This window comes from Perognathus longimembris, chromosome 11, assembly GCF_023159225.1.
Source record: "Perognathus longimembris pacificus isolate PPM17 chromosome 11, ASM2315922v1, whole genome shotgun sequence".
Taxonomy (NCBI): domain Eukaryota; kingdom Metazoa; phylum Chordata; class Mammalia; order Rodentia; family Heteromyidae; genus Perognathus; species Perognathus longimembris.
In genome coordinates, this window is record NC_063171.1 from 63,057,027 (window position 1) to 63,065,066 (window position 8,040).

Sequence of the window (8,040 nt, forward strand, 5' to 3'; positions counted from 1 at the left end):
AGTATGAATATGAGCAAAACAACCAACCTGAGGTTTTCATTGATTATATCACCTTGGTCTATAAGAGAAAAGCAGGTATATACAAATCAATCAATCTCTCCCGCTCCACACACACACCCCCCCCCTTCCTTCATGACTCTCTCTCACTGACATTCTGTCCATTCAAAGCCTAGGAGATTAGAACAGCCTGGTCCATTTAGATACATAGGTTAAAATGGATCTTTAATACATGATCCCAAATAAGAGAAAAACCCAAAACAGTAATGAAAAATGTATTAGCACCTGTCTAAGAAGAACTTCCTCACTGAAAACTGAACATCACTATGCCCATGTCTAATTCTGCTGGGAATTACAGTCAACTTTTTCAAAGCTGATTATTCTGATGATACTATGGCATTTGACTTCTTCCTATCTTGATTATTTTACTCTTTCCTCCCATAAAAAGAACATCCTGGTAAACATATACCTACATCCTATTTAAAATCTCAAGCTTTTAATGCTAGTTTTTTACATAAATCCATTTTTAAATTCACATATTTCATTAAGTTTTACTATTAAAACAAAACTCGGGGCCTAAGATATTGCAATATTTTATCAATACACCTCTTACCTTTTCTCGTGTCATTTTTAAAGAACTGACTTGCTTTACTCCATTATATGTTAATAAAATATACTTTGCATTCAGGTTGTAGATTACTCCAAAAGCCTAGTGAAATTTGTCTGTAATCTGTTCTGTAAAAATACTGAATGAAATCAAAGTATTGCAACCTTGTGAGTTCCAAACTTTCTGTTTTGTTATTGTTTGTTTCTTTGGTATCTTTAACATAACAAGATTCTCACAAACATATGGAACAAAGGTGAGAAAGCACTGCATTATAACAGAGAGGATGAGTATCTAAACCAGGCTAACAAGGTCATTTTTTGAAATGTCTGACTCACCTCTTGAGCCTCTGTTACCTCAAACAGCAATTGAAGGCACTGGATTACATGATCTCCAAGCTCTTTTCTAGCCTCAAAAGTCCACTCAATTCTAATTTACTCAGAAGTAAATAAATGGTGACACTGTATTGACATTTTCAATCAAAGAACAACCCTAAAAGAGGAATTGGGGGTGTCGTGGATTCGTTATACCCTTAAGCAAAGACTTACCAGTAATACATGCTTATTTCATAGACACCCTGACTGAAAACTTCTCTTGGAAGAGAGAATTACTGAAGAATAGTCCATGATCAATTCATCTGAAATGTAATAAAATAGGATAGTTTATCTCTGCTTACAATGAACTATCAATTACATGGCTGAGTGCACCCCTAACATAATGTTTCCTTTTACTTTTTTCCCTGAACTACTTAAAGATAATGTAATATTTGAAGGTTTCAATTTATAGTTAGTTATCTTGTCACAGACACATGGGAAATACATGTTTAAAGTTAATGAGAAAACTATATAAAATGGGTGACTTCAGTTCTAGACTCTGTCCCCTTTCAATACCTCTGATGTAGATATTTCTCTTACATTAAAATGAACTCAATCATACAGCAACTGGATATTCAGGGCATCAAGTACAGACAGTTTTTCCACTAAAGTCAACACTGAAAAACGTGTGGGCTATAAGCAGCCTATTACTTATTCACACTTTTATTTTTAGTAAATTACTATAAAAACACAGTTCTTAATAGTACAGATTAACAGCTGTTAATCTGTTGAAGAAAATAATGTACTCTAACTGAAAATACCCCAAGAGTTCTCATTGTGATTCTCCAACAAGCAAAAGCCATACTTATTTGACTATATTCTTAAAATATTATGGAAATTACCAAAAAGTATCACATGGGCATAATTACTGCTGGCAAGAAAATGCTAGGGCCACGGTGGGAGGGATGTGCTAAGTAACAACAACAATTATGAATTATAGTTCTGCCTCTAGCACTTGCAAGCAAATGAAAGCTTGGAAGATGCTATGCCTCCCTCGCTGTGTATCTGAGACCATATGTCAGGGAGGACAAGCCTTCCCAGGCCTCCAGCCACCCTTCCCAAGACAAGAACCATCCCTTCTTCATCCCCAACCGTTTTCCAGCATGCCTCAGTGTGCACTCCAACAAGCCTCCATGTACATGCTGAATAAATAACAAAAATGTCAGCAACATACCCAGATTCTGAATTAGGACATGATGTATTATTGTTAACTTTCACTGTAAGGCAAAGGCCTCTAAATATTAGTTTGCACTGAAAGCTTTTTTTAACTCAAAACCCAAAGAGGGGGAGGGGAGTTCTTGTTTCCTATTGTCTTGAATGTTTCCAAATGCTGTTTGTATTCTTCAAGCAGCAGAGCAGCTAAAAGGCTTTAGTGACATTTCACACTTACTGGGCTGCACTCTTCAAAAAGATTCCTCAGAAGACTAAGCATAGAGCTCCCCTATGACCCAGCAGCCCCACTTTTGGGCATCTACCCAAAAGACCACAAACAAGAACACACTAAAGCCACCAGCACAACAGTGTTCATCACAGCACAATTTGTCATAGCTAGAATTTGGAACCAGCCCAGATGCCCCTCAGTAGATGAATGGATCAGGAAAATGTGGTACATATACACAATGGAATTTTATGCCTCTAACAGAAAGAATGACATTGCCCCATTTATAAGGAAATGGAAGGACTTGGAAAAAATTATTCTAAGTGAAGTGAGCCAGACCCAAAGAAACATGGACTCTATGGTCTCCCTCATAGGGAATAATTAGCACAGGTTTAGGCTAGTCACAGCAGAGGATCACAAGAGCCCAATAGCTATACCCTTATGAACACAAAAGATGATGCTAAGTGAAATGAACTCCATGTTATGGAAACGACTGTCATATCACTGTTGTAATTACTTTCAACATGCCATGTGAAACCATAGCTTCTATTGTTGATGATCCCCTTGTATCCCTTTCTGTGGTTGTACCTGCACTATCTCTGTATCTTATCTGAGTACATTGGAAACCATGTATACAGGTATTAGAACTAGGAAACTGAAAGGGAATACCAAAATCGAGAGACACGAGGTAAAAAAGACAAACGATTACAAAAGCAATACTTGCAAAACTGCTTAGTGTAAATCTACTGAACAACTCATGGGGGGAAAGGGAGAGGGGGAGGGGGAGAGGGGAATGAGGGAGGAGGTAACAAACAGTACAAGGAATGTATCCAATGCCTAATGTATGAAGCTGTAACTGCTCTGTATATGTTTGACAATAAAATTTAAAAAAAAAAAAAAAGCTTTCTGTAGGCTTTTTCCCACAGTATCATAACAGAGTGAGTGGGAAAAAAATTCTAGATTGCAGATAAGAAACCCCAAGGTTATACAGTGGGTTTCCTGCCTCCCATCACTCAGTATTGTGTTGTCTGCTTGTGTGTGTTTACACACACAGCCCACCCAGTCCAGTATCACATGAGCTTCTTCTTGGCAGGAGAAAGACCACAGAGCTCTGCATGTGAACCAACATTTCTCAAACTCTGTAAAGCCACAGGTCAAGGCTAGGGTTTCACAGACTGCACAGGCCATCCGCAAGACCACAGGAAAACCATGTTTAGTTCAAAACTCAACCACATCCTGGGGAGCTCTGGGCCAGCTTCAGATCCCCAAATCCCTAAATTTTCCTGCACGAACACTCCTCTGCTGATGGAGTCTTCTTCATGCGTGTTGCTTTATCTCAAGGATAATTCCCTATCTACTGTATCCCCTCACTAACCAAGAAACTTTATCAATCAAGAATCTTAAACTTACTGTAAGACTTCAAGACGCTGGCTAAACAAAACAAAAAAGCAAATTCAGAAGAGCACCTATTTCATTTGAAAAGCCACATAGTATATTTAACATTTAAAAAAAACTACACAACACACACACACACACACACACACACACACACACACACACACTGCTCTATAAAACACCATGACTTGTTAGTGGGTACTCCATGATGGGAGGGACAGGGAAGGGAGGGAAGGAAAGAGGAAGTGAGAGGGGGAGAGGAGGAGATAATAACATGGGAAATGTAAAGAAAAGGAAAAAATAATGGGGGAGGCAATATCCATAGCCAAATTCACCTGCCAAAATATTACGCTTAACAATAATAGGGTTTTTTTCTCTCAAAGACTCCTCAGGGATCCAAAATGCTAAGGGTATATTACAAGCCCTGAAAGAGAGCCCTAGGGAATTTTTCCCCAAATTTGTCTAAGTATAAATGTTTTAATGTAGTGTTTTCTAGGAAAAGCCTGATAATCTGTTGAACAAAGTTTCGTCAATATGTGACCAAAATGCTCACCTTTGTTCCGAAGTTTAGCAGGCGTTGTTATTATGAATACAGTAACTCAAAGAGGAAAAAAAAGGAGGATGAGGAGGAAGAAGGAAGGAGGAGCAACAGCAGTTATCTGCTCAAGAGCAGGAACTGGAAGATTATTACTCAATTTCAAAAGTAAAAAATTTTAAAAAAATAATAATAGTCTGAGAGTTGGGTACCAGGCTAAGTGTCTATAATCCTAGCCACCTGAGATGCTGATATCTGAGATAAACTCATTAGTTATCAAAATTTTAATAAAATTATAGAATAGGTCTTGACTTTATCTAATGGTTGTCTTCATTAAATTCTACTTTGTAATTCATATTGCCACTTCTCTCTTTTCTGTTGCTTTCCTTAAAACCCTTGCCTTGCTTTTTTTGTTCTTAGCCTCCCTAGATTGATTTCAAAAGGATATCTTTTTTAAAGCACACAACTGTGGATTGTTTTTACATCTGTGTATTTTTAAAAGCTGTTTAACACATTGTATAGAAAATGTTTAATGACACTGAGTTTTTTTCCCCTTGCTATTTTTCTTCATTGCTTGCCGCAAGGACATTTTCTTGCTTTGATCTTATCTAGCTAGTTAGAAAATAAGTATATATCCTGCTCTGCTTTGAAATTCTGCTAGTGGTGACTCCAAGCTGTTCAAAGGTGCCCTGCAATCAGACTTTCACTCATTATCAAAGTGAAATTAAATCCATCTTCTGGCACACAAGCCATGTCAGCTGAGGGTTGATCTTGCCTGCACTTTTCTCTTCCCCATAAGGCTCCAATCTTAGTTCTCAGATTATAGGTTTTCTAACTACAGCCTATCTATGTTATTTCCTGCGTGCCTGTACTACTTCCAATTCTGCACAACATCTGTTTAGCCTACTTATAAATGTAACACATCTCAATGTTTATCACCAGAGCATTTGTGCAGCAATGTTCCTCTCCAATATAATTTCAGAAAACTAACTTTAATTGTTCATCTTCAAGAAAATGTTTAGGGGCTCATATGAAACATCCTTTCTCCTTTAAAAAAATCTAAAAATACTCTACTGACGTCATATGCGAATAATTATCTGGATGTGTATGTGTCATTTTTACCACAACTCTTTGCTTTGTTCTCTTTGGACTATGAAGTAATTGTTGATTACTTCAGACGTTTAATAATACCAAAGAAAACACTCTGATACCTTCCAATTCTTTTTTTGTTTTGTCTTTTTATGCCAGTCCTGGGGCTTGAAATAAGGGTCTGAGCACTATTTCTGAGTTTTTGTGCTCAAGGCAGTGATCTATCACTTGAGCCACAGCTCCACTTTGGGCTTTTGGGTGATTAATTAGAAATAAAAAGTCACACAGACTTTCCTGCCCAGGCTGTCTTTGAACTGTGATTCAGATCTCAGCCACCTGAGTAGCTAGGATTACAGGCACGAACCACTGGCACACAGCTCCAGTTTCTTGATGAAGAACCTACTTAATTCCAGTAACTTAGTTTCATCAATTACTGGTTTGGAATTGCCCGTGTATTAATTATTCCTTTTTCTGTACTTTATTGAAATAAGTAACACTACCAAAGTGAATCATTACTGTAAAGAGCATTATAATTAATCACTTTATCTACTTTTATCATTTCTACACAAGAGGCATCATTTTGCTTTATCATCAATAAACAAGACTGCTGGTTCTCATGCTCAAATTTCCTTTAATGGTAAGTCCCTTGATTATTTAGATCAATAATTATGTACTTTCTGCTGGCATATAGCCTGCCTTCTGCACACTGACTATAAAAACAAACAAACCTGGAATCGTATTTCCAACTCGACCGTATCTTTCTGTCTGATGTCTCAAGTCTCTATTCACTTGCTTTCTTACTGGGTGGCACTGTCACATGCCAGCCCATACAATTCCGCAGGTCACACCAGCTCTTTCTATGTCCTTACGTGCACGTAGGCTCTCGGTCTTATTAATTCTACTTCCCAAATAGCTTTCTGCTCAACCCAGTCCCTCATGACATCTGCTCATTACTATTCCTAGCCGTGTATATTCATACATGCAGATGTATATGTAATGACCCCTCTAAAGTAAAAATCTAATGACTACGTCATACTCCTGCCTACAACTATTTAATAAGTAAAACATAATTTTCTTAGATCCAATCTTACTTGCAGGCGCTGTCCCCAATATAAACACCACACTGCAGACTTGACAAACCACTTACTCTTCCTCCTGCCAGGTTATTTCAGACTTACATGCTCTGACCCAAATAGGCTGTACAATCTTACAGAAGGAGCTTCCCTGAGGCATCTTGGCTAACTCTGCTTTCTACTCAGGAAGTCCTGTGTGAAACACTATTAAGTATTTGTCAGTATATACTGGGGAATCAGTTATCAGTCCATCTGAGATCCTACCCATAATCTAAACACATGAAGCAACAACAACTTAAACACTGATCTGTTTATTCCTTATTTGTACAACTCTAGTACACAAAAATCCCATAAATATCTGAATAACCAAGGAAACTTAGATGAAGAAAAAAAAAGTCATTATAAAAGCTACAGTCAGGAAAATTAATTCAAGTTTAGCCAGGTGCTCCTGGTTCATACCTGTACTTCTAGCTTACACAGGAGACTAAGATGAGAGTCACAGTTTGAAGCCAGCACTAGCAAGAAAGTCTAAGGCTCTACCTCCAATCCAGCAGCACAAAAGCTGGGTTAGATGATGGCTCAAATGACGGAATGCCAGAAGGAAAAGGGCCAAGCAAAAGTTCAAAGCCCTGAGTTCAAGCCCCAGTACCACCACCCACTACCACCACAAATTAATTAATTAATTAATTAATTTAATTTAATTTAAAAGTCACCTGAGCACCTAGTTTTGCCTGATTAAAGATAAAGTATATGCCTCATTCCTCTGTTTCCTCCGGAAAATTTGATTCACGTATTGAGTAAGTTCTCAATTCTTACTACAGAAAGCATCAAGTACGGGACATGTTCCACAGGGAACACTGGAAGAATAAATTGATGATCATAAAGATGTTCATTAGTACAGGAATGCAAGTTAGTTCTATTTCTTCTGATTAGCTTCACAGAAGAACCTCTCTATCAGAAGGCAAAAGGCAGATGATCTCTACACTTGTGTACTTGTTTAGGTTAACTGTGGGCACAGCACGATCTTTCAAACATCTCACACGTGTCTGCTATGCACAAGGACAAGTCAAGTTTGCCAAAGCCCATGCTTACTACACTGCATTAAAGTATATATCATGGCAAACAAACTGACATAGCAAGTGAAGATGAAGACTTTGGACACTTCTTCTAAACTTGACTACTTTGTTAGTAGTACTTCTACCATAAAAATGTTGATAAGAACCTATGGAATGCAGGCATGTACACAGAAATACTGACATTGTTGTGAATAATTTACTGTAATTCATTTACCAACTTTTGTAACAAGTACTGACAGAAAAATAATCAAAAAAGAACAATACTTACTTAAATAAGACAAAAGGGAAACAATAGGATTTTCTGAAATAACAATTTTAAATATTTTATCCTTACAGGAAGCCTTATTAACTGCTCGTATTTATTCACTTAACATTTTTGCACATCTCCTCTATTGCAAACACGGTTCTGCTCCTGGATCATTCCTGAGCTTCCTAAGTCCTCTTTCCTGGACATACTCCAGTATGTACAATAAAGTATAGGTAGCTGTAAGACCTTTCTCATCAATCACTGTTTGTGAT

General features: G+C 37.5%; 1 protein-coding gene across 2 annotated transcripts in view; it reads right to left on the reverse strand.

The window, feature by feature from the left end:
* The window catches only part of Nek7 (NIMA related kinase 7), a 126,034-nt gene that overhangs the window by 99,951 nt on the left and 18,043 nt on the right, over nt 1-8,040 (reverse strand). The window lies entirely within an intron of this gene.